This window comes from Protopterus annectens, chromosome 9.part0, assembly GCF_019279795.1.
Source record: "Protopterus annectens isolate FY-2018-M chromosome 9.part0, PAN1.0, whole genome shotgun sequence".
NCBI lineage: Eukaryota > Metazoa > Chordata > Ceratodontiformes > Protopteridae > Protopterus > Protopterus annectens.
The window spans coordinates 1,166,586,792-1,166,605,813 of NC_056743.1; positions in this window are offsets into that span (position 1 = coordinate 1,166,586,792).

Consider the following 19,022-nt stretch of genomic DNA (forward strand, 5'->3'; position numbering starts at 1 on the left):
TTAGGTATTACAGCCACCACAACTTTCTTCTAGGATGTTGGCACTTCTCCTTTTAAAATACTGTAAAAAAACCTTCAAGATCAATCATTTTCTTCCCTTCTAACTTCCAGCTCTCCACAGGAATACCAGATGTTCCTGGAGACTTTCCTGTAAACTGACTGCATGTCACAGTTTTTATCTTATCTTATCCTATATTAACTATTTATTGTTGAGCCTCATCTACCTCTAACCTTAGCATACTTAAGTCTTCCACAAATATTTCCGTTTCTGCTCATTCTTGATTTCCACTGTTCTCTGCTTTATATAAATTGTATTAAAGTCCCCGAAAAATTTCTAAGACCTGTACTGGATCTCTGGATATTTTTCTTGTAACAGGCTCCCTAAGTTTGACAACAGCCCTTTCTACTTTGTTTCCTAAGTAAAACTTGTAAAAAAAAATGAAAAAACAAACCAAGTAAAATGCGGATAAAAGGCAATACAGGAAAAGTACCACTGACACTCAAAAAAATGATAATCCTTTAATTTAGCACTTTTGTCAAGGTAAAAGACTTCTTCAGAATGATTCTGAAGAAGTCTTTTACCTTGACAAAACCGCTAAATTAAAGGATTATCGTTTTTTTTTTTTTGAGTGTCAGTGGTGCTTTTCCTGCATTGCCTTTTATCCGCATTTTACTTGTTTCCTAAGTCACTGTGATAAAACTTTTTGTGCTTTGGATTTATTATTAAAAACAGCTGTTTAATCCTAATCTTTCTAAACTCATGGATACTATCCAGATACGCTCTTATTTTCTATTTAGTAGTCTATAATTATGCCTCTTCTTGCTTTGTGAGATTCCCATTATTCTGCAGTACTTTATATTACATCCTATGCTCCTGCTTACACTAATCACTGTCTGTTCTTGTTACATCTTTATTCCCCACCCAGATGTGAAAAACAACCTGTATGCTTTCAGAAAGGATTACCCTTTAGCCTTAAAAAATTGCTCTGGCTTTTATTACACACCAGTCAGCTTGTCTCGATAAAAACCTAAGAACAAAAAGTACAGCTGCCCTCCGCTGCAGAATTCTCAACTTGCAGTGAACATTTATTTGCTAAAGGGAACCTTTTCATTTAATTCAGCATTCTCTTATTTACTTGCTTACACAAAGAACAAACAATGCCTCTGTATAGTGAATCCAAAAAGTATAGACAACCAGGAGCACACTACCACTTCTTTATTGGACAAGAAACACAGGTGGCCAAAACTGAGCATACAATAATCCACAAAAAATGCACAGAATTCACTGGTGCTCAATACTGAGCATACAGTAAACTATAATAAACCACTGAAAATATACAAAAGTAAGCACTTTCATCCCTAGTAAAATGGGACTTCATCAGAATAACACATTAACAAAACCTTGCACTTTAAATACTGTCAAACTCTTCCCTCTTGAATAAAATATACACACTTTAAATAATTAATTGCCTCGGATGGTAATCCTTTCGTGTAAAAGTATTACCAACAGATTTATAAACAACCTTACAGTAAAGAAATTCTTATATGAACTGAAAACTTAAAAATGTATATTTGTAGTTTAAGCTTGTGCCCCCTTGTTCATCAACATGGTGGTAGCATATTGGAAAACTAGGTTTCTATTTAATTGTAGTTTCAGTAAATCATGACATCATTATTTTTTGGGTGGATGGTCAAGACAAACTGAATGAGTTCTTTAGATACATCAACTCTACTACTGATTTTTTAAAATTCACTATATGTTTCTCCCAAAATGACATTCATTATCTTGTCATGTTAATTACAAAAACTATGACAATAAAAGATTGGATTCAAATATTTATAGGAAGCCCACATATTCTAGCTCACTGTTACATTACACCAGTTGGCATCCCCAGTTTCAAAAGAGGGCCTTAATTAAAAGGCAGATGGTGAGGTTGGCCTGAATGGTACCTCAAGATCAGATATTTATGGAAGAATTTAACAAGCCGAGTCTCTGATAGTTATGAAGTCCCATTTTACCATAGACAAAACCACTTAGGTTTTAGGTTCATACTAGGCTATCTGCCCTGGGGCAATTATAAGCCTAGCCCGATTCTGTATGGCTTACGCCACCCCTTGATTTGAGTATACTGTGCCCTTTTTAAGGTTTAGTTTACTGTGTCTCTGTCTAATAGTGACACGGGAGTAATCCCTGGGACAAACCTACGATCCCCCATCCACCTATCGAGATTCTTCTTGAAGAGATTCATTGAGGTGCTCTGCCTCACATGAACTGGAATTCTATTCCAGAGTGAAGGGAGCCTCTGGGTTATGAACCTGTTCCCTCCAGCAAGTTCTATTTATTTCTGTGCTGAGGTTCAAGTCCCTCGAGCGTGTGGCTCTAAGGGATTTAGATTTACTGAGGTGGAGCATGTCCATTAATTCTGGATTTGACATAGCTTTGTATGTCAGGCATAGATCGCCTCGAAGTAGGCGGTATGCAACTGAGTAGAGCTGGAGTTTTTTTAACTGAGCAGCATATGGCATCTGTTTGAGACCCTTGATCCTCTTGGTGAGATACTTTTGGGGTCTTTCTAATTGCTGCAGGTGTCGGGTAAGGTACATCCCAAAAGGGGCATTGTATTCTATGATGGGCCTGATGAGGGATGAATAAAGGGGCACGATTACCTCTCTTGATCTAGATGTGAAACCCTTTGTGATGAGGTGGGCTATGTAGAAGGTCTTTCTAACCACTTTGGCAATGTGGCTTTCAAAGGAGAGATTGCTATCAACTTGGGTCCCCAGGTCCCTAATAACTTTCTCTGTACTTAATGGGTTTCCGCCTATGTGGTAATTTGTGGGCACATTGTTTTTGCCAAAGGGTATGACTATACATTTTTTGGCATTTAGCTTTAAACCATGGAGATGGCACCAGTTATCTGTCTCTTTGAGACCTTTTTGAAGGATGTTTGTGTCAGCTGGAGAGTTGATTATGGCGCCCAGTTTGCAGTCGTCTGCGAACTTGGTGAGCCATAGTCCTCCCACGTTTGCCTGTACCTCGGAAAAGTATATACCAAACAAGAGTCGTCCCAGGACAGAACCCTGTAGGATGCCACTTGTGACCGGTTTCGAGTCTGACATGGCTCCAGTAAATCTCACTCTGTGGGTTCTGTCTTTGAGCCAGCTTGCGACCCATCTTGTGACATAGGGGTTTATATTTAAGCTGGATAGCTTATCTATGATGCCCGAGTGGGGTATTGTGTCAAATGCCTTTGCAAGGTCCAGATAGGCTGTGTGGACTACCTTCCCTTCATCTATGGCTTTGGTGACTGTTTCAAAGAAGTCAACCAGGTTCAAAAGGCAGGATCTGCCCTTGACAAAGCCGAACTGGTTAGGATCTAGTGTCTGTAGGTCCCCAATGTCTTTGTTTATGAGCTCCATGATGATCCTCTCCATAGCCTTGCAGACTAAGCTAGTCAGGCTTATGGGGCGATAGTTTCCAAGGTCTGTAGAGGCTCCACCTTTGTGGAGTGGGACCACTGCTGCTGTACACCATTCTGTGGGCACATATCCCGTAGTGAGGCTGAGATTATATAGCTGTTTTATTTGAGGGATTAGTTCCTCTTGGAGTTCATGTAGGACGCAACCTGGGATGCCATCTGGTCCCATGGAAGCAGTGTTTTTTGCTTTGGAGAGGGCAGCCTTCACCTGAGCATCAGAGATGTTTGGGAGGCAGCCCTCTGCCGGGATAGATACTTGCTCTTTTGGGGGGGAGGGGGTGGAGAAGTTTGCACTGAACCTGTCTGCCAGGATATTGGCGATGTCTGTGGGTTCAGTGTATTTTTTGCCATTTAGAATCAACTCAGAACAAGTCTTGGAGTTGCATCCCAGGTTTCTAACATAACTGAAAAAAACCTTATGATTGTCTTTGGTGTCCTGTGCAATTTTTCTCTCGAAGCTGGCCTTGGAGGATTTTATGAGGGATCGTAATTTTTTGCTAGTACTGATCAGAGATGCCTTCCCTATTAGGGATTTTGCTCTATCATGTAGTAGCTTCCTCCTTCTGTTGTACAGTTTTTTTATGGCAGGGGTCCACCAGACTGGATGCCTGCCTTTGGATGATTGGGTCTTGGTTTTGTTTGGGATAGCATGATCCATGCATTCCTGGAGATGTCCGTAGAATGTGTTTATATAGGATTCTGCAGTTTGGGCCGTAGTTTCCACTGGCCCTGGGGCCTTGAAGGATTCCACTTTGGTTTTGAGAAGTGAGAAGTTCACTTTTGAGAAGTTTTTCACTGTGGTTTTCTGGGCTGGGTGGGGTCGGGATGTGGACATCCAGTGAAATTAATTTATGGTCTGATCTTACCAATGAGGGATATACTTCTGGTGTGGAGCATAGAGTCCCCATGTTGGTAATGATCAGGTCTAGTATGTTGTCCCTCCTTGTGGGAGTGGTGACTAGTTGTTCCATAGCATTTGAGTTTATAATTTCCAGGAAACTTTGGGCTAAGGTGCTGGGGCTTGAGTAGTGCTCCCAGTCAATGTTTGGGTAGTTGAAGTCGCCCAATATAATGGTGTTCGGAGAGATCTTCATGTTCTCCAATGTTTTCAGGAAAGCCAAGTGGGATTCCTGACTTTGAGAGGGTGGTCTGTAGGATGCTATAAACTGAAAAGCAGTCTTGCCCACTGTTAGTTGCACATGGATGGTCTCCGATACTTCGTGCAATGCCACTAACCTGGAGGTGTGGATATCCTTGATAAATATGGAAACTCCCCCTCTTTTTGTGGTTCGGTCCGGGTTTTGGGGCCAAAAAGCATGATATGAGGTATAGCCTGGTAGTGCTGGGGTGCTCTCTGGAGCCTTGAACCAGGTTTCTGTCACTTGCCAGATATCGATGTTCTCCATACTGAGGAGAGCTTCGAGTGCATGCATCTTTAGCAGCATTACCTTTAGTTTCTTGCTGCTTGTGCTGTCTATGGGGGTGGGTTTGACTTTTGAGCCTTGCCTAAAAAAGGCACTATGGGGGTGGCAAGAGCCTTTGCCAATATCCGAAAGCCCAGTGGAGACAGGTGCAAGCCGTCCCTAGCGAAGCAACGTGGCTTGTCGAGCATGTCATCCCAGGCTGACAGACACTGGATCCCCTTTGAATGACACCAAAATTTTAGCCAGTTGTTAAAATCGATCATTTTGTCTTTGTACTGTGGCATCATTCTAGGTGAGGGTAAGATGCTGCTCAAGGTCAGGGTCATACCAGCCTGGGCTACATGATCAGAGAGCTCCTCTATGTCTCTTTTCATGTAGTCCAGGGAGGTACGTCTCAGGTCATTCACACCAGCATGTACAATGACTGAGTCATATTTCTATTTGCTTTGGAGTGACCTGAGTGCTTGCATTATGTGGCGGATCCTGGCACCCGACAGGCAGCTCACCGTGACCTTCTCTTTATTCAGCCTGGTGAGCGGGACGTCAGTGTGTCTGACAATAGAGTCACCTATTACAAGAGTATCAGGTGTGTTATTCAGCCTTAAGGGCTGTGGCTGCTTGGCACACTGACTTTGTTGGCTATGTGTTGTGCGTGATTTGTTTTGAGGTAGCGTTTGCTTGGATGTCTGCTTTGGAGGTCTCTGTTGCTTAGGTAGATTTTTATTTAGAGCCTCCGAGTATGTTTTTGTGTATTTATGTGTTTGGTTCGCTGATGTGGTGAGACTATGTGATACTGGAATTGGGTTGTGTGAGGTTACCTTCTCCTCCTGACTGGTTACACCAGTTTTGAGATGAGAGAGCTCAGCCTCCAGTTTGGCTAAATAGTTGCATCTCTCACATATATTTGAACCTGTTTGGAGGAGGAGAGGGTTGTCTGTGTACATGAGACAGTTGTAACATTGCCTCAAAATTCCCAGATTCACCAGCTGGACTGGAGAGGAAACCATTGACTGACCTTTGGACATGCTAGAGTAATATAGGGAAACTGAATTTAAGACGGACCAATAGAGGACAGGGTAATCGTAGAGAGTATAAGAGTAAGTAGTGCTTATGGTTTAATAGTGCTAACTTGTAGGATTACTTAATTGGACCAGTGAAGGGCATTAAAATGAGAATATGGTGTTTAAATTGAGAGATAGAGCAGTTCTAAGGGAAAAAGTGAAGAGCAGACTTTGTGGAGCCAGGATTAGTTTAAACCCAATTAGGTGGTGCTGCCCGCTGTTGCACTATGCACAAAAATGCGCAAAACCGTGCAAAAGAGGGTTTTAAGAGAGGAAGATGAAGGAGTTTTGGAATTGACCCAAAATGGCCAATAAAACTACAGTTTCAAGTCAGTAACCACTCCCACAGGGGCAGGCAGGCTGCTCAATGTTTTTCACTGCCACTGATTAACAGAGAGACTTCCCTTTAGCCCAAGCAAAAAATGGCATCACAGAAACTTACAAACAGTTCAAGAACAGCAAGTGCAGTAATGACCCCACACAAGAGTGCTAGGCCAAAGACAGATAAAATGCAAGTTTTGAGAAAAAAAACGATTTTAAAAATAAGTGCAAACAGGAAATTCAGTAAACAGCTCTAGGTTGTGCTCTAAATACAGTTACTAATGCAGAAATCAAGTTTAACAAGCCATAAAATGCTCAAAATAGTCGGCTATGCAGAAAAACTTAACAAATAAACAGAGGAAATCTCAAAAGTGGCTCCTTTCTTCTCTCAGCATTTTCTCCTCTTGGTGGGTGCTTCACCAACAGCCAACAAGCCTGAAAAGATGCCAAAACCATGAGGCAACCAGGTTTTAAGAGAGGAAGATGAAGGAGTTTTGAAATTGACCCAAAATGGCCAATAGAACTACAGTTTCAAGTCAGTAACCACTCCCACAGGGGCAGGCAGGCTGTTCAATGTTTTTCACTGTCACTGATCAACAGAGAGACTTCCCTTTAGCCCAAGCAAAAAATGGCCTCACAGAAACTTACAAACAGTTCAAGAACAGCAAGCCTGTAACTGAACTTTTTTAAATCTCAGAAAAGTGGGAAAAAAGCAAGATTTTTTTTGGTTTTTTTTTGTTTTGTTTTTTTCAGAGATAGCAGAGGTTCACAAGTATCAACAAGTTATAACAGTGCAGTAATGACCCCACACAAGAGTGCTAGGCCAAAGACAGATAGAATGCAAGTTTTGAGAAAAAAAACGATTTTAAAAATAAGTGCAAACAGGAAATTCAGTAAACAGCTCTAGGTTGTGCTCTAAATACAGTTACTAATGCAGAAATCAAGTTTAACAAGCCAGAAAATGCTCAAAATAGGCGGCTATGCAGAAAAACTTAGCAAATAAACAGAGGAAAAATACTTAAAATCTCAAAAGTGGCTCCTTTCTTCTCTCAGCATTTTCTCCTCTTGGTGGGTGCTTCACCAACAGCCAACAAGCCTGAAATGATGCCAAAACCACAAGGCAACCAGGTTTTAAGAGAGGAAGATGAAGGAGTTTTGGAATTGACCCAAAATGGCCAATAAAACTACAGTTTCAAGTCAGTAACCACTTCCACAGGGGCAGGCAGGCTGCTCAATGTTTTTCACTGCCACTGATCAACAGAGAGACTTCCCTTTAGCCCAAGCAAAAACTGGCCTCACAGAAACTTACAAACAGTTCAAGAACAGCAAGCCTGTAACTGAACTTTTTTAAATCTCAGAAAAGTGGGAAAAAAGCAAGATTTTTTTTTTTTGTTTTTTTCAGAGATAGCAGAGGTTCACACGTATCAACAAGTTATAACAGTGCAGTAAATGACCCCACACAAGAGTGCTAGGCCAAAGACAGATAAAATGCAAGTTTTGAGAAAAAAACGATTTTAAAAATAAGTGCAAACAGGAAATTCAGTAAACAGCTCTAGGTTGTATATATTTTCAGTGGTTTATTGTGGTTTACTGTATGCTCTGTATTGGGCACCAGTGAATTCTGTGCATTTTTTGGGGGGGTTGTTGTATGATTAGTATTGGGCACCTGTGTTTTTTGTCCAGTAAAGAAGTAGTAGATTGCTCCTGGCTGTCTGTACTTTTTGGATTCTGCTTACACAAAGAAAATGATATAATATTAAGCCAAGGACCTTAATCCAAACATTCCTCTAAGCAAAAGTAAGAGAAATAGTATCACCTTTCCTTATATTATAATCTGTGCCCCATTACACCCCATTCCCCACCTCAGCAACCTGAGATTATTGCATATTAACTTAAATATGATTTTGTCCAGCCTTTCTTCTCTTTTTACATTGTAATGCCTACATTTCCTAAAACTAAAAAAGAAGAACAAAGACAAGTTTACTTCAATATCTTTATACCATATAACAATAACTGAAAATGCTTTACTGTATAACATGCAATTTATATCATGACATGTTTTATAGAAATACTGTTAAGAACAAAAATTGTTTTACTTAGAGTAGCCTTTTCCTTTCCTTTCAGTGTCCTTCCAAACATTAATGGCATGAAGTTGGGTATACACTTTTCAGCCCCCTACAAGTTTAACAAAGTAAATAAAAGCCCAATATTTATACGTTTTCTTGTAAAGCCATGTTTCACAAACATGTTTGATGATTTATAATCTCATTTTTATTCACTAATTTCAGTGTTGCTGGTCTCCCTCTTGTTCAACTCCATCTCCAAACCCCTGACTCTTGTTCAAGTCCAAGGAACTCCAAATTAATTTAGTCAACTCATGTGCTTTTTTTCTGTCTCTTGAGCATTTTTCATTTGGGCCAGTGATTTCATTATCAAAGTCTGTCTACGAGCTTTATTATCAGAAGAATGGGAAACAGAGTCCCCTTCTATTTGTTGTCTCACTTTTTCTTGGAAAAACTTTGTGTATTTCCTGCTTAGACTGCTCTGCATAAAAAACTGACTTTGATCTTCCAGGAAAAAAAATAGTCTGAAGACAGCTGGATGCAAAAGCTTGAATCTCCCTCCTGCCTCTTGACATTCCCTAATTGCTGGGATACATTAGCTTCTCTTCTTCCTGGTGTACAAAAAACACCAAATCCAAGCAACGAAACTAGGAAAATATGCACAGAAAGGCAACAACAGAACCACACACCACGTACTTAATAAAATAAATATGAGAGTTATTGAGCGCGCTTTCGTCAGAAGACTTCTTCAGAATAACAGATAAATCAATCAAATTTCCTTTTTAAAAACACATTCAGCATTTCATAGGTTGAATAAATCCCACATGACTTGACATAATTTCCCCTAACACCATTTGGACTATTTGGCTTAAGAAAAAATATTATTGTTTTTCTAAAGGTGTGATTATTCTTGCAGTCTGTGATTCCTTTTTCTACATAGGAAAAACTATTAGAGCTCTAAAACAAAGAATCTACCAACATCTTTATGATGTCTTTTGAAGAAAGCGCACTCAATAAATCTCTTATTTATTTTATTAAGTATGTGGTGTACGGTTCTGTTGTTGCCTTTCAGTGCATATCTTCCTGGTGTACAGCAAATGCTTAAAGATAAAGGAACAGTTTGGGGGTGGAGAGCATTCACAAGTCTGTCAAAGCTGGATACATAATCACTTAGAATTGTGAGCCAGGACAGAAAGCTAATAAAGCAGGTGCATGAATCATGAGACTGTGTGAAATATACCCATACCGAAATGGAAATGGAGGGTGGAGACAGGATCTGTCACATCATTATTTTGTTAAGCAACATTACATATGATCTGGCAGGCATAAATGAGGGCCTAAACAGTGTGCACAGGGATACACTGGCCTTAAAGGCATAAAGAGCTACACAAAGACTGAAATGCCTAACAAGCAGTAAGCAAGCAAAAATTGTGATATGGAGGGCGATGAAAAGATACAGAATGACAGGTTGCATTCTCAGGAAAATAGGTTAAAGTGAGAGAGAGAGAGAGAGAGAGAGAGAGAGTGACAGACAGCTAGACAGACAGCTTGAAAACACTTCCATAATGTTATTTACTGAAGAGGTGGAGTTAAGAAATAACTTGGTGTTTGCTGAGTTAGAGTTAATAAAAATAGATTGCCTGGACTTAATAGGCTAGAGAACTCACAGGGTGGGCAGAGTGTTGGCAGAGTTAAAAAAAGAGACCCAGATACCTGCATTTCAGTTTTCACTGCTACCAGACTAAAATGTAGTTATTAAGTGTGCTGGGGATGAACTGATCTTTAAAAGCACATGTTCTGAACTCCTTAAACTAAAAAAATGTACTAAAATATTGGGGATAGTTCAGGACAGGGATGAGGTTTTCACACTCCATAATCAAAACAATTGCGTCAATGTTGTAAGTGTAAAAGATTAAATGCCAACAGAAGGTATGCTTTCTCATTTGTCATAAAATATGAGCTGGAATCAAAAGTCTGTGCAATAGTTCTTGACACTTGTTGATATTTATGAGAAACTAGAATTTAATAATATCACTAATATAAAACTGCATATTAGTCTTTTTTATTACTCACATCATTTTGTGTTTCTCCTGAGCTATGTATCCTATCATTTTAAATTTCTTATTTTGTTCCTACCATTTTGATGATCTTGCCTGTTCTGCCACCACTGGATCCATTATGCAGTTCTGCAAAAATGTTTATATCATTTACAAGTTTGTGTAGCCTATCTCTACATTCTAACATCTCTACATTACAAATATATCAACTTTCAAAATGATTTGCTATGTCTTGCTACTAGTGAACTGTTGCCTGTTCTGAAACTTGTAAATGTTTCATCTCCCAAGCCCCTGCTTACACTTATCAAGGGTATCAAAACTTGTCAGATATTTGCGATGCATCGCTAGGCTTAAAAAGGCCCTTGTGGTCATTAGCTTAGTAAACACCTACGAACCTATGAAATTAAGAAAGAAAATATATGTGTAATGTATAATACATGTAAAATGTTAATATGGTTTGTTTTTTTTTTTTGTGTTAATATATGTATGCCTATATCTGAAGAGATAATTTATTAAAGGTGCTTAAAAAAAGAAGTGTTATTATTTTTAATTATTCTTTCTAAGTAACAGACACATTCTGGCTATTATTCATAGCAAATAATGTTACAGCACAGGCCATCCTTCACTGATATGTGAATTATGTGGCAGTGCCATTTAGTGATTCTTAGTCATTTTCATTTCCAACAGGGTTACGTCTTCTTACTGAGGAATTTGCATGTCTACAATGTTCCACTGTGTTGTTAGAAAGTACAGTTATGTTGGGAGGGGGTTGGGAGGGCAACCTAATGGTTAAGGTGTTTGCCTTACAAGCACAAGGTACAGGGTTTGAATCTCACAGGGGATAACTGGCTAGGCTTAAAATGGCTCACAAGGGCAGTTAGCCTAGTACTAACCTATGAACCTATAAAACTTACCACAACAGTAGATGTTCGAATGATCACTGCTGAAGTAGCCTTAGCTATATGGGTTATATCCTGCCAAGGATATAAGAGACGGACAGCTTCCAAAGCTTCAGGGCACCTTCCATGCACCCAAACTCTCAGGTAGCTTGAGCTGAGCTGACTAAGAGACAAGTTCAGGAGACAAGTCCTTCTGAGCTTTCTTACTTCCGAAAGGTATGCTCCTGTTATGTTTTCAAAGATCGACAGTCATATCAATGCTGTTCCTTTGCTGAGCAAATATGCTCCCTTTGGTGAAAAACATTTCATTTTCTTAATTTTGTCGATGTTTTATTATCTTTTTTTTCAGGAAAGTAATTTTAAAGCTAGGAGCACTGGGCTGTCTCAAGACTGAAATGTGCTTTTAAATAGAGCACTTTTTTTCTGTGTGTTTAATAGTGGTATAAAGTAACCGAAAACTTTTTCTTTTAGGAGAAATTGTTTATTTTACTTTTGTGGGACCAGCATAATGTTTTGAAGTGCTTTTACTGTGTTTTTCTGTCCAAAAAGTAACTTTTGTTAATTGGTAGTATTTACTGGCAATTGCTACTTGCAGGAAAGAGCCATGAAGCTTTGGAGGCTGGCTGGTTGTTATATCCTTGGCAGGATATAATCCACATAGCTAAGGCTACTGCAATAGAGATCAATATGATGAACAACTATGCAGTGGAGCACTTACCACTTCTACTACTATGTAGTGCTGATACTAATAGGACCAGACATGTACTGACCCCCTCCAAGGGGATGCACATATGCATACACACACACACACACACACACACACACACACACACACACACACACACACACACACACACACACACTTATTCACAATGGCTATTCAATAACAGACAGTCACAGATTTATTTATACACTGTCCAAATCCTCTTGCACACACACAGTGAGACACAATCATACACACAAACCCTCCCATTCACACATACCACAACTTATCTATGTCAGCATTTGGTGCAGGGGGAAATGGCTCAGTTTCACCCTGCACAGAATCCCATCATTGAAATGCATAAGTGTGCACCACAAGAATGCTTTGCATACGTACACCATTGGACCACACCTCTCAACTGTACAGATTTTCGCACAATGTCCAGATTTTTGCCTCACCTTTTTGGTTTGTTTCTAATAAAATTGTGGTTTTCTGGCAAATTTTTGGTAAATCATTGATGGTTGAAGTAAAAAAATAATGACAGACATTTGAGTTTCAGACTTCATACCCTTCAGAAAATCCATGTTAATGCAAAACCTGTTATTCTATTAACTTTCTAAGAGCAATATTTAAAATGTGTCCCTATTTTGGGGCCTTTGTCCCCCTATTATTTCTGGTTATGTCCAGATTTTTTGCTTTAAGAGGTTGAGAGGTATGCATTGGACCCCTGCACTAACTAGCACTTGTGTAACTCAGGTGTCTATGGATCCTGCACTATGTCAATTCTGTATGCAGGCATCATGCTGGAAGGTCATTATCACAGAAGTCTCCCACAGACTACAGTATCGGCATGTGATACACCAAACTTTGCTAACTAAAGAGGTGGTCATAGGCAGAAAGTCTATGAATCAGAATGGTTTTGCAAAGTATGCAGTACAGAATGCAATCATCTTACATATTTTACAAGCTGACTATAAATACTGGCATCTAAGTTATTTTTGTTTTGTTCTACTGACTATTTACCATTACATTACAGTTTGCATCAAAGTGATATTTTTTGTTTTTTTATATTTTTTTGTTTCTTGTATAATGCTATATCATGGTATATCTCATTACAGCCAAGTGTGCTTCCAGTTTTCTGCATTTACCTCCTACTGATGCCAGTGGGTGTCAAATATTGCTTGTTCCTATTTGCATTAATAATTCAAAAACTACACTACATATGAGGTATCAGAAGATTTCATCTTAAAGCATACATGATGGCAAACACAATTGCATTGATATTTGACCTCTGTCTAATGCACCTAAAGAGATATTGAATATTATTTGTATACTGTCTATTTGTATTGTAATAATTTTCATATTTCTCCAAATATCTCACCATTCAGGCAACACGGACAGAACTACATGACCTCATATGAAACCTCACAGCTGTATGAAGAAATTCCTGCTGGCAGTATGTGTCTTGCTTGAATGGCTGCTGAGATATCATTAGCTATTTATGCAAAATTACAAAATTATTATTCACTGCTTTTATTTTGGCTTATAAAATCCAGTTTAAAACATCAAACTGAATGAATGTCACTCATAAAGATTCATTTATCCTGAACAGTTTGACATTTACAGTTTTCTAGTAACATTTACAGGTCCAGATATGAGTATTTGTTTGAAATGTAAAGTGATAACTTTGTTTTTTAAAAGCTCAGTCCACACTCATTGGGAGTTAAAGTTCAGTCTCAAAACAGTTGTACTGCAGGGAATGAGATATACTTAACAGAATGCAAATTTTTGGAGATACATTTTTTTTTCTTCCCAGGACACCACTTAAAATGAGTTTGTCATCTGCACATTTGCAGATAGCAAATAAAAAAAGAAATAAATAAACTAATGCAGTATTTTAGAAGTAATTGTATTTTTGATGATACATGATCTCAGTGGAACCTCTTGTGCTCTCATCTTTCGGATGGCGCAGTGGTGCAGCGGTTAATGTCACTTCACAGCAAGAGGTTCTCTGGTTAAATTCTTGGCTGGGGTGCCTTCTGTTCAGAGTCTGCATGTCCTCCCTGTGTTCATGTGGGTTTTCTCCGGGTGCTACAGTTTCCTCTCATGGTACAAAGACATGCATCTGGAGCATTTCTCCCTGGGCCTCCACTGAAAATTGACTCATTCCAAGTCAGAATTTCTCAGTAAATAAATGTTAAATAAATAAACACATAGGAAAACTGTATCTTTGACTTCACAAGGTACTATCAGGGATACATCAACGCTGAAAAAATAAACATTCTGATTATGTTAAGGAAATTGTTGTGTTTATCCTTCTTAAAAATAGGTATTCTCTTTTATTTTCAAGTTTTCTTGATATGTTGCTGATTTTTTGGTTTATCTGTCAGCCTGTGATTGTATCTTTTTATGCTGAAAAAAATGGTTAAGAAGTTCAAGGAACATACTAAAAAAACATTGTAATATGTTATTCTAACAAACATAGTTTGGTGAAACTTAACTGGCCAAAAAAGTTTAACCAAATGCACTTTAGTAATAGTGGATGATGCCAATTTCTCCAGTGTTGTGCAACCTAGGAGTAGATATATGGGTTAACTGCAAAAACAGATTTTTTTTAAGATATTTGCTAAACTTTTTGGGTGGAGATGAGAATGGATGAACTATCATTGCTCTATCAATATGAATCCCAAAACACATAGCTGATACTAGGAAGCACACTATTCTGAATATTTTAGCAAAGCATGTATTTCAATGAAAGAGGCAGAAAAACCCACCATAGATTAAGTAAGAAAAGTACTAAGTAAAATTAAGTCAGGAAAGCAGCAGGCTAAGAGGAACTCATGGCAGATATGATGAAAATTGTTGGGTGAGTTTGGGGAGAGATGTCTCCTAAGAGTATGCATAGTATTATTAAGAAAGACATATCCCAATGACCAGAGAATAACCATTCTACTGCCAGTGTATAAGAACAAAGTGGGCATTTGCAACTGTGGGCAGTACAGAGGTGTCAAACTCCTCTCAAATTGCATAAAAGGACTGGAGAGGATGGTTGAAATATGAACATATACTGCAATAGAAAGTAAAATGGGAGATAAGGAGTCTGGATTCAGATCAGGATGCAACACAACCAATCTGATGTTTGTAGTGAGTCAAATACTGGAGAAAAAAAAACTGGAGATAAGGAAACCGTTCAACCAGGCATTCTTAGACTTGGAGAAAGCATGCAACAACTTCCCATGAAGGAAGTCCCAGAATCACTGTTAGATGCAGTGAAGGCTGTGTATAAGAATCAAATGACACAAGTACAAAGTGTTCAGACTCACAGAGGGGGTTCCCAGTGGGACTGGGTGTACAGAAGGGTTCAGCTCTGAGCTCACCACTGCTCATACTTGTGACAAATTACAATAGCATACAGGTTTAAGGGGGCACATCAACAAAGCTACTGTATGTAGATAATGTGACTTTACAATAAGATTCTAAATAGGAACTTAAGCAAATGAATGGAATGCAAAACTGAAGTTGCATGGAATGAAACTGAGTGCAGACAATGAAGCGGAAATCAGAAGAAGCTGAAAATTGTGGTACAATAAAAATAAATAAACAGGTTAACATTTTCAAGTATCCAGGAGAGGTGGTTGAGGAGAAGGGAATTCTGGATAAGGAGGTTAATGTCAGAACCAGATAAGCTGCAGCCAACCGGACACAGTGTTAGGGGCAGTATGTGACAGAAGAATGCCAAAGAAGCTGTACAAAACTATGCTGTAACCTGTACTTCTGTATGATACAATATTCTAATCAGTACAGGCAGAGCAGTTCAGAAAGCTGGGGGGATGGATGTGAAGTACCTGAGATGGGTGGTATGATGCACAATGTGGGACAGATGAAGAGATGATGACATTAGAGAGAATTCAAGAGTAGACCCACTTATAGAGAAGGTCAAAGAGAACAGATTACAGGGGTTTGATTAACCAGCTTTGTTCACAACTGAGTCACCCAACCTGCAGATGAGGCAAATTGCAAACCTGCTGTGGTGCCAAAGGTTGTTTTGTTAACATTTTTGTTTTGTGGCTGGAAGAAGGAGTAATCATGGGACCAGTAGTTTGTTCCATGGTAAAGCTGAAAAGGGAGCTTTTTTCTTGGGCAAACTAAGCAGCACAAGCCAATACATTTTAAAAAGTAGTAAAAAGCAACATTACTCAGTAAAAACACATTAGAAAGCACACTAATAAACTTTACCAAACAACAATTTAAAAACAATTTTCCACAGAAAAAACAGTCTCGGAATGTTTAAATTAACTTCTAAACTGTCAGAAACAAAACTGTGCTCCTGTTTTGAAGTACAGTAAAGTCATGTTATAGACAATAAAACACATATTCCTAGTTTAAAATATATTTTTCTAAACAGGAAAGTAAGTTTAAACATAAAAAATAATATGTGTAAGGTTTTCCCTAAAGGGAATTAATCTGTCCAGCAATGGAACAGCACAAGTTGACCATTGATCCTTGAAAATCCACTGAGGAATACTCTCTTGGGCAGTAGGAAAGCTCTGAAGGGCTTGACACCCAAACCTGTGTTTTAGCCAGCTCAGCTCGAGCTGATTAATGGTTTGCATGGAAGGTGCCCTGAAATTTTGGAAGAAGGACAGCTGTTATATCCTATGTAGGATATAACCCATATCACATAAGATATTGCAGCAGTGATCATTCGATCATCGATCTTTATGGTAAGTTTACTTACACAACTGTATTTTCACTGCTCCTGCAAATCTCTGAACTGACTTCTGTGCCACTGTGTGGAAGAAGGAAATCTATATAGTAATTTATAACTTCATATCAACAAGGTAAACTGGTCTTATGCAAAGGTGTCAGTTCACAAAGTCAGGTCAGTGCATATACTAGGTATGTTAATATGTGCAGCTTAACCTTTGAATACCTGTTCCACTGTTTTTATTTCAATAGTAAATTCTTAAAGAACTACATACAAAAGACCATGCTCAAACTTATGTTGCATCAGTATTAGAACAGTCATTCACTAAGACATGCATCACCATTTATTGTGGTTCTATAGGTAGGGCTAATACTTACTTGGCATTGGCTCGAGCATGTTGCTGTCACAAGGCAAAGTGATCCACAAGCGATATACTGAGAAAAGAGAGAAAATAAATTAAATATCAAGTTCAGAGATACATTTTTCAGAATAATAAGTTACACTTATCTTTTGTAACACCTCTTTTTCTTCTTTAATGCTTTAACTAGATATGCATCTGTCTCATTTACCACCTTATATTTATTTTCCTGAAGTTTTGTATCAAGTTCTTCCTCTTTTTATAACCACTTACATCACAGTGAACTTTATACACCTCAACAAACATACATACATATTGCATTAACATACTGTGCAGGACTTTGAGCCCACCCAATTCTACAAATAATTTAATGTGTATCTGGCATATACAGTAACTTATGGCAAACTGGAGAGCAAATGCAACCATTTGATTCAAACTCCATGCTATGTAGCACTCATACTGGATATAGAAAAATCAGCTTGAATATAAATGCATGGTTCAGCAGTTACCCAAACCAGGAAAATGTCCATACTCTCCCAATACTTTACTACTATGATCACAGGTCATATTTTGCCATTAGAGAATTATTGTTCTGCATTTTCTATTTCTTGCTATAACAAGCTATGTCAGAAAATGGAAGTTATTTATTTTAAAAAAAATCAAATTATTTTTGAGGATACATAAGCAATGTTTCTGAAAAATGATAAAACTTACCACAGTTCCACTAATGTTCCATACAAGTCCATAGACACCAAATATACGATCAGGAAAGGAGGACAAAACTATATTAGTTAATCCTCCTATGATCTGGCTTACCTGCAGAGATAAAAAAGAATTATAGTCACATCACTAAGGGTATCTCAGACTCTTGTGTAAACATCTGGTCAATAACATTTGCACAGTGTTCACTGCTGATATACTCTAACAGGAGTCATGCTACTACAGGTACACTAGTATACAAACAATCGCTCATGTCTCTCTTTCATTTCTAAGCTTATCATAAAGAATATAACCCAATCGCAGTTGCCCTACAATTAGCACCTCTGACTCGTTTGCTTAAAGTTCTGCAACCCAGCATGTCCTTTTAGATGTTATACTGCTATAACTATAATTGCTCTTGCCCAGTAACATTTTACAGTGCAAATTAATATCTTTAGCAAAATCTAACTTACATGCCATGCAAAATGACTCTGACTCAAACCATACTAGTCTGCCTCCTCAGCATATTATCACTCTTTGCCAACTACCAAACCTCCCAAATAAATATAATTAATAGTCCTAGAAACCCATACTCAGTACACCAACTGCTCCCAAGTCTATCAATCACTACAGCACCCACACTGCACCAGTAAACCTTCTAAGACTATTTCAGGTACAGGTATCTTAAATCTAAGTATGTTACCATATGAAATCCAATAAAACTAAAGCACAAATGCATTTGGCTACATACTTTCCTTAATCAAATTTCCACACAAAAAATCAGTTGAGACATTCACCCAAACCCTGGCCCCACACAAGAGAAAAGAAAAACCACACTGACAGCACAGTATTGAATACACCATTCTCTTTTCCTCATCCATCCTCGAATTCCAGCCTTGGCTTCCTATATGTCAATCTTAGAAGCATATGCAATAAAATCCAGTACATACATGCTTGTATTGCCACATGTTCCCCAGACGCATTTATAGCTATAGAAACATGGCTGAAGAAAAGATATAAATAACAATGAAATTACCCCTCCTGGTTTCAATATAATTGTACTTGATAGAACAAATAAGTGGAAAGGTAGAATTGCCATCATCTATAAGAAATCCCTAAACATAACCACATATGCTTAGGAGATACCACAGTTTAACAATGCAGAACTACTTATATCATACCTCAAAATCAATAATAGGAAAACATATTGTGTAGCAGCCATTTCTATCCCACTAAGTAAAAACATTACCA